Source organism: Lolium perenne, chromosome 1 (assembly GCF_019359855.2).
Source record: "Lolium perenne isolate Kyuss_39 chromosome 1, Kyuss_2.0, whole genome shotgun sequence".
NCBI lineage: Eukaryota > Viridiplantae > Streptophyta > Magnoliopsida > Poales > Poaceae > Lolium > Lolium perenne.
In genome coordinates this window covers 268,322,139-268,331,684 of record NC_067244.2, presented here as the reverse complement: position 1 = coordinate 268,331,684, position 9,546 = coordinate 268,322,139, and positions in this window count along the sequence as shown.

The window sequence follows — 9,546 nt, the reverse complement described above, 5'->3', positions numbered from 1 at the left end:
AATAGCTCACATTTGACTTACACTAATTGTTTCTGCAAGAAAATGGTGTGGTCACTTTGCATGATCATGCCCTAGTTTAATTAATGGACAATAAGGCTAGTTTAGTTAAGTGATATTGTCCAAAACTATTATGTAAATCATATGAAGTATTTTACTTCATTTAAATCTTGTCCCAAATGAATTCATGAGATGTTTGCACCCCTGGTCCCAAACACTCCTATATGAATATTTGGGAATTTAAATCATTTGTGGAATTATAAAACGATATGAGGTGATCTACCTCATTTAAATCATTTTCTCAGATAATGATAATGAATACTTGACTTAGGTCAAAATGAATTCATGCATGATTATTTGAGAAGTTAAATCTTAAGAAGATTTCAATGAGAGGAAATTATTTCTCTCAAGAACCAAATATAAATTATTAATTACATATGCAATAAGAGGAAATTACTTTTCTTTAATAAAGAAAACCAATGCACCTAATTATTTTATGTGTGTGCTTAGCATAGTTTGTGTGAAGTAATGATGTGCTTAGTATAGTATTTGAGCTTGTTTAGTGATTATACCTCGTATTCAAATTTAGACGCTAGTACCGGAGATTACCAAGAGGAAGGAGAATTCTACCCTGAAGATGAAGAAGAAAACCTAGAGAACTACCAAGGCAAGCTAATACTCTTGCAAAGTGCAAAGCCCTCCTGGGGCAAGGCATCATGATTCTTATCTTTCTTCATACCAACCTATCCTACATTCATACCATACAAGTCTTACTTGTTGTGTTTTCACAGAGTTGATTTAAAATGATAGGTGAATAAAATTACTAGAGTAGAAAAGTTAGTCTTATGGATAGCAAAGCAATATAGCACCCCTCATGATTAGTGCTAGTGCTAAAACACTAAAATTTGACTACTCTAGATGGGAACATATGACTTGTTGAATTTGAAACCTTGGAATGATGAAACATTCCATTGAATGATTTGAGGTTGAATGTGAACAAGAGAAGATAGTGATTTTTGATGAAAACCTGATATTGGTTTGAATGCGATACCTTTCCAATTTTTGAGTACCCCCACAATACCTGATTATGGGTAGGGCTTAACTGGAAGTTTATAGATTTTAGTATGAGTTCCCTCTGAACACACTGTTGTGGTCAAAACCCACCGGCGGGCAGCGACGGGCAACACAGTAGAGCCGGGAACAACTCAGGGCTGCGGCTGGCCCTGGTCCCTCCGAGCGACGGCCCGCAAAGCCTCTGGTACACACGTCCGATGCTGATGCAAGGGCGTGCCACCTGACCTATACCTGGTCAGGAAGGTGATGGAGATGCCTCGCTTAGTTTCCTGCATGGCATACACGTAAACATTAAATACGAGCCTCGATCGGCTCTCAGGTTATCCTGTGAATCGGCTCAAAGAGCCGATCCACCCATGATTCGTACGAGGTGCACGAATATATGGTGGTCCTGCTTGATCAAGATAAAGCTAATACAATCTACGACGATTTAGGGTTTTCACCGCATAATCGGATCATCCTACTCACGATTGGGCCTCGCGGCCACGCATGGTGATCATAAGCCGATCCTAGACAAGGTCTAAAAACCAACACGAGGTTGATCCCCGGAACATCCTGTCTAGGACTAGCAAACGACACCCTACGTGCCGCTGGATCCTCCAACCCTTTGTAAGGCCTAACTATTGCAGATATTAAACTAATCCTTGAAGAACAAGGAGCAACCGTAACGGATCGGATCTACTAAATAATGATCAAGCGGGGTGCCGCCCCTACACCTAAGATAGGTGTAAGGGCGGCTAGATATGCAAGGGTTGCACTACGATAGCATATTATACGAAGAACTATGCTAACCCTAACACATCTATGATAACTACGTTGCTCGCCATCAAAAAGGCTTCAGTACGAGCAACGCATGAACAACATGAAGCTTATGCTGCCTAGATCGCAAGATACGATCTAGGCAGCATGATGCTTACCGGTAGAAACCCTCGAGACGAAGGAGTTGGCGATGCGCCGAGATTGATTTGTTGGTTGAACGTTGGTTGTTGTTTATTCCATAAACCCTAGATACATATTTATAGTCCAGGGGACTTTCTAACGTGGGAATAATCCCCACCGTGCACGAGACGAACTCTAACTTCTAATCTAAGATGCGATCTACTATAACTAAAGATACACGGGCAATCTAGCCCAAATTCTTCGTGCAAGGCCGCTTCAGAGATCTTCCACGTGTAATCTTCCAAGCCCATCTCCCTTACGGCCCACCTCCTGATTTGGCCAAAATCTGGTGATAACACATGCCCCCCTGGTTTTGGCAATGATAATTTCAAAACCACTCTGTTTTTCCTTCGAAGGGTCATGTCGTAGCAGAGCAGACCTGTCGCAGTATTCTTCATCATGATGACCTGCCTTCTCAACTTCTCTGCACGATTTGACAATTTTGGCTCCATCCCCTCGGAAACTGCTTGAGCCATAAATTTCCACTAGGCTCCTTATTATTTAACCGTGCCGATTGATTAGCCCACTTCATCCCCTTCCTCTGTTCCAGCTATCGGCACCAAAAAACCCTCTTCCCCTGTAGCGATGTCTTCCTCTTCCTCTGTCTCCTCCGGCCTCTCCCTCCAATCCTTCTCTTCGAGCGAGCCGGAGTGGAACTCCGATCACGCGCCAGAGGGCGACCTGCCTCTGACCGATGGGGAAGAGGACCTCAAGTTCCTCATCGATGGGGAGCTGATAAGCGAAAGTGAAGACGACCTCCATCCCTGGGCAAAACCCACCTCCCCCGACGGGAAGGGGGAAGAAGTAGAGGAAGAGGAAGAAAAAGAGGAGGGCGACCCCTCTTCCCCCGCTAAGCTTCTGCCGGCCAAGCGATTCCGCGCTTGGGCGGACAGCGAAGACGATGATGATGACGAGGAGGAAGAGGAGGAGGATGAATCCTCCTCCTCCATCGGGTATCCGCCGACCAAGCGCTTCCGCTCCTGGGCGGACAGCGAGGATGATGATGATGACGAGGAAGACGAAGCTCCGGCCAAGGGCTGGGGTAGCAGCGACGAGGAGCTTCCTGGGAGCAGCGCCGACGACATCGACGACGGCGACGATGAGGACAGCGACGACTAGTGGAGTAGGACTAGTAGTAGCAGTGCACTAGGCACCAGATCCCTCTTTTGAGAGCCATCGGCTCTTTCTTGTAAAGCCGCTCCTTTGAATTAATGAAAATTGTTCTTTCAATTCATCTTTCAATTAATCCAATTTCACTCCTTCCGCTTGTCCTACCAAGACCGATAGCAACGTATCGGATTCCTTTTCCTTTGGACGCCCGTGAAGCCGGACTCAAATGTCGATTAGACCGTCAGTCAAGCACTTCTCAAATTCAGACTGCGATTTGATATCTGACCATAATTTTTCGCAATCCCTTAGCCGATGACTACTCATCGGCTATTTTGAGAATCCAGTCCCTTTCCTTTTCTTGCAGCAACAGGACGGTCCAAAACCTGTAAAGCCGACGGCCTCCTTTTCCGGCTCCTCTCCGTAGCTTTAGCAGTTTTCTTTTGCAACACCTGAACTGCTTTCAGAGAAGATCACGATGCAGGGTCAGTCGATGCGACTCCAATCGGCTCCCAAAACAGAACATCTACCAAGTTAGCTGCCCCCCGAGCCTTAATCAAGGCGAGAATACCGGCGAGGATGCACAGGTCATTGATCAGCTTTCTTCCACTGAACGCCGATGTTGTAAATGAAACACCAAACTGAAAACCATCTTGGCCAAAATGTGAACCTTGAGCACATAGCCAGTAGGTCTTGGTCTTGTGTAACTGTACTAGAGTCGATGGCTGCGCATCAGCTTCGTTTCTAATTCTGAAGTCGATGCCCTTGCATCGGCTGTATGTTATGAATTTTTTTTTTACTGGCCGATTTTTCCTAATCGGCTCCCAGTGTTTCACTTCACACATGTTCATCTGACTATATGCCCCCCGAGCTGAATCTGCCAGGTGACTGCAGATATCGGCTTTGTGGTTAGCCAAGGCACTGTACTTGCGCGTCGGCTCCGCGAGGATTCGTGTTGACTTTCATCCGCCGATGTGATCGCTGCCCAGTAGATCGATGTTGAACACAAGCAGAACATGCGGTGAAGATAATTTTGGCCGATTGCTGGAATCGGCCTCCATATTGACTGAAGCGCTCAATGAAGGCTTCGTAATGTTCCTTCATAGATCATTGGGGGGCCGATCCCCAGGGATCGGCCTCGCCACGTTTGCTCATTGTTTTGCTCCTGCTACATGGTTAGTCCAGTGGATAAAACCAGCCCAACCTCTGACTTTTTCATGTTGATGCGCTTGCTGTCGTCCACCTCGAGTGCATCGTGTAATCGTGGAGCACTAAGCTCCGTCGGAAGGACGAGCACCATGTTTGTGCCAGCCGATGTTTCATCATCGGCTTTCCTTTGCTTGGGGCGCCACTCCATTTTCCGTGGACGGCCCTCTTCGTCCAGGGTTCGCTGAACTTTCGCAGCCAGATCAGGTCGTGCCTTCCTTAACGTATGCAAGTATAACCTTTCGGCTTCCTCCAGGCCGCGCAATCGCTGAACCCTGCGCTTTTGTGAACGGCTGAGTCCATCAGGGCACCACCTTGGCCGGTGGTACCTGTCTTCTTCTTCTTCTTGTCCCTCGTCTTCTGAATCCTCGAGATCTTCCCACCGAGGGGACTCAGCGCGTTTGCTTTGCGGCGGGAGAGGCCCTAGGCGCTTGAACACGGACACGTTGGCTGCCTCCTTCTTCTTCTGGTTGCATTCTGGGCAATTGCCGATTGTGGGCAATCGGCTCATTCCTGAATCCCAGCAGTGTCTGAAGAAGGGGCAGTCCCAGTGCCTATCGTTGTCGTCTTGCTCCCTTGATTTTCCTTTGGCACGGCGCTCGTGCTCCTCCTCATCGCGATCGTGCCGACGATGTCTTCTGGCTTCTCTAGCCAGACGATCTCTTTTATCATCATCGCTGGATCGTCGGCGTTGGTCATACTGACTCACATACTTGTTGAGGAGGTGATCAGAGAGGGGTCGCTGATATCTTATGTTCTTCACTTCTCCTCTCGTGACGTAGCGCTTGCCATCATGACGGAGCCGATCGCGTGGAGCGGCCTCCTCTGTGTCCTTGCTATGAGAGCAGCTGCCCTCGTCTCCATCTTTGCCAGAGTGGTGCCCAGGTCCTACCATGTTGATGCTGAACGAGGATCCTGGCTGGCAACCTTCAGGGTAAGTGCATTCCACCATGTTAACGGCGGGGAAGGGTTGGGTGTCGACCTTCATGGCGTACTGGTTGAAAATCAGACGTCCTTTTTCTATCGCCATTTGGATCTGCTGACGCCACACCCTGCAGTCGTTGGTGGCATGGGAGAGCGAGTTATGCCATTTGCAGTATGGCTTTCCGTTCAGCTCTTGTACCGTGGGGAATTTGAGACCTTCGGGAATCGTCAACTGCTTCTCCTTGAGCAGGAGGTCGAAGATTTGCTCAGTTTTGGTCACGTCAAAATCAAACCCCCTGGGCGGGTCTGGTGGCTTTACCCATTTGCAGGACACGGGGGTTGCCCCCCGAGTCCATTCAGCCACTGCTACCTCTTGATCTCCCGCAGAAACTTCGTCTTCCTCTGCCTCGACCAGGACTACTGCACGCTTGAATTTGTCCTGGTACAGGTCCGGGTGGCGCTGTTCATATGCCGACAGTTTCTGAACCATGTGCGCCAGTGAGGGGTAGTCTGCTTGGGAGGCCATGTCCTTGAGCGGTGTTGCGAGGCCCGCCACTGCCAACTCGACTGCTTCCTTTTCAGTCACACGAACCGAATAACATCGGTTCCTAAGATTCCTGAAGCGCTGGATGTATTCTGTCACAGTTTCTCCACGCTTCTGACGTATTTGTGCTAGATCAGCAAGGCCAGACTCGGAAACCTCTGAGTGGTACTGCGTATGGAACTGTTCTTCCAACTGCTTCCAAGTCCGGATCGAGTCTGGTGGCAACGAGGTGTACCACCCGAAAGCCGATCCCGTGAGGGACTGTGAGAAGAACCTCACGCGTAGTGGATCCGACACTGAGGCCGTTCCTAGCTGTGCCAAATATCGGCCCACATGCTCGATGGAGCTGGAGCCATCTGATCCGCTGAATTTGGAGAAATCAGGGAGCCGATATTTGGGTGGTAACGGGGTCATCTCGTACTCATCGGGGTACGGCTTGGAATAGCCGATTGCCCTCCTTTTCGGCACCATGCCGAACTGGTCTCTTAGTATGGTACTGATCTGATCCGCTGTGCTGGCCGCAGGAGTTGAACTCTGAAGATTCGCCGGGGTGGCGTACTTAGCCAGCCATGCTTGCTTTTCCAGCTCTGAGCCAACTGCAGGAGCTGAGCTCTGGAGGTTCGTCGGGGTGGCGTACTTAGTTAGCCACGTCTGCTTCTCAAGATCTGTCGCTGACGTTCCTCCTGTTTTCCCAGAAGTCCCTGATGTTGTGGCCTGGTTTGTGAGCGCCCGATTACCGCAACTGCACATACGTGCACATGTACCCGTGAGGGATCTCCTTAGGCGCCTCATGCAAGAACTGGCAGTCACTAGGGTCACCACCGATCTTGTAGACGACGAATGCCGGTGAATTCGGCACTTCTGGTGCTGCCAACGCAAATGGCAGCGGTGGACGGGACTGGAGTGGCAACTCTCCTTGATGCGTCCCGAGAGCTGGTCCTGACGGCGAGTACTGGTGCCTCATGATCTCCTGGATCACCCGAAGAGCGACACGCTCCAACGTGTTTACCAGGTTCTCAGAGTGGCGGTGTAGCGAGTGAGCCACCAAGTAGTTGATCTCCTGCCGCAGGGACCTGGTGCGTTCTTCTGACGAGGCAGAGAGGTCTATCCCATCGAGTGCACCATCAGGCGAGAACCCCTTCCACCTGATGCCATGTGAACGGGTTCTGTGAAAAGAGCCGATGAGATCGGCTTCGAGGATAGCTTTGACCTCGTCATACTTCTTCTTGAGCTCGTCGGTCAGATCCTCGTACGTGACTGGAGTGTCGTCCACCATCTCAGATGTAGATGGCGAGGTGGTTGATGTCGAAGCTTGTCCCACCGGGCGTGCCAGAATGTGTTGCGGTCAAAACCCACCGGCGGGCAGCGACGGGCAACACAGTAGAGCCCGGAACAACTCAGGGCTGCGGCTGGCCCTGGTCCCTCCGAGCGACGGCCCGCAAAGCCTCTGGTACACATGTCCGATGCCGATGCAAGGGCGTGCCACCTGACCTATACCTGGTCAGGAAGGTGATGGAGATGCCTCGCTTAGTTTCCTGCATGGCATACACGTAAACATTAAATACGAGCCTCGATCGGCTCTCAGGTTATCCTGTGAATCGGCTCAAAGAGCCGATCCACCCATGATTCGTACGAGGTGCACGAATATATGGTGGTCCTGCTTGATCAAGATAAAGCTAATACGATCTACGAAGATTTAGGGTTTTCAGCGCATAATCGGATCATCCTACTCACGATTGGGCCTCGCGGCCACGCACGGTGATCGTAAGCCGATCCTAGACAAGGCCTAAAAACCAACACGAGGTTGATCCCCGGAACATCCTGTCTAGGACTAGCAAACGACACCCTACGTGCCGCTGGATCCTCCAACCCTTTGTAAGGCCTAACTATTGCAGATATTAAACTAATCCTTGAAGAACAAGGAGCAACCGTAACGGATCGGATCTACTAAATAATGATCAAGCGGGGTGCCGCCCCTACACCTAAGATAGGTGTAAGGGCGGCTAGATATGCAAGGGTTGCACTACCATAGCATATTATACGAAGAACTATGCTAACCCTAACACATCTATGATAACTACGTTGCTCGCCATCAAAAAGGCTTCAGTACGAGCAACGCATGAACAACATGAAGCTTATGCTGCCTAGATCGCAAGATGCGATCTAGGCAGCATGATGCTTACCGGTAGAAACCCTCGAGACGAAGGAGTTGGCGATGCGCCGAGATTGATTTGTTGGTTGAACGTTGGTTGTTGTTTATTCCATAAACCCTAGATACATATTTATAGTCCAGGGGACTTTCTAACGTGGGAATAATCCCCACCATGCACGAGACGAACTCTAACTTCTAATCTAAGATGCGATCTACTATAACTAAAGATACACGGGCAATCTAGCCCAAATTCTTCGTGCAAGGCCGCTTCAGAGATCTTCCACGTGTAATCTTCCAAGCCCATCTCCCTTACGGCCCACCTCCTGATTTGGCCAAAATCTGGTGATAACACACACATCATAGGGGTTATGCCGAGGCTACCTCCGTTGTTGAGAAATGATGTGAATTGAGGTGAATTGTACGGCCAAGCCCTGTGCAGTTCCCAGGTTAACAGTTGGTTTTCACTGGGAGGCCAAGCTCATGGGGAGAGGTGCTCATACTAGGATGTGTAAGTGAAAGGTTATGGTTGATGATCCGCGTACTGTGTTACGATGATTCGGAGTTATTCCGACAGATGAAATCAAATGTTGTGGCACAAGTGTGCAACCTCTGCAGAGTGTAAATCTATTCGAACAGCCGTGTCCACGGTTACGGACGGTTGGAAAGGCCATACAGTTTCCGGTGTCAGATTCTTGAAAATGTTGGTGAAATGAATGGTGAATTGGTGACTTGTTTGAATCACAACAAATGTTGTGGGCATGACACTAATGTTCCCACTTGAGTTAGTTAGCACATGATCAAATACTTGTGAACTAAAATATGGCTTATGCAAGTTAAACTAGAGTTTAGCTCCCTTACTCCAAGAGTTGGCATTTTACTTTAGTATTAGTTTGCAAGTACTTAAAGTACTTACGGCTTTGTCCCTGGCTATTCAAATGGCCAGAATACGATGATGAACAGAACTATCACGAGGATGACCAGCAGGACGCCTACGACAACTAGGGGTTTCTGACGTCAAATGTTGGCCTGTGGACTAGAGAGTCCATCTATAGTTACGCTTCCGCTATGTATGAACTTGTGTATGTATGTTGATTGAGAGATCAACTATTTGTGTAAAGAATCATGTGATTCAATATTGTAAGACATTATGGCTTGTAATAAATAATGACTGTGATATTCGACCATTATGCCTCGCAACAACATTATCCTGGGATTGCGATGAATGACATAATAGGCATCCGGACCTAAAAATCCGGGTGTTGACAAGTTGGTATCAGAGCCATTATTTGACCTTAGAAAACCTTAGTTAGAATGGGCGTTCATAAAAAACTAACTTTGAAACCAAAATGAAAAGAATATTTATGAAAAGTTATTCATATTCTTGTCTTGGAGGTTTTTTCGAAATTTTATAAATCATGCTCTTTCTTATTATGTCTACTTAAAATTTTTCCACACTTGTTCAAATCTCTAACTTACTCTCCCAATTCACTTTCAGATGGAGCCCAACGCACCCGTCAACACCAAGTTTTATCAACTTGGTAACGGAGGCAGCTTGATTTTCGAGCACGATCTCACCGCGGTCTCGAACTTTCTGGGACGCCTC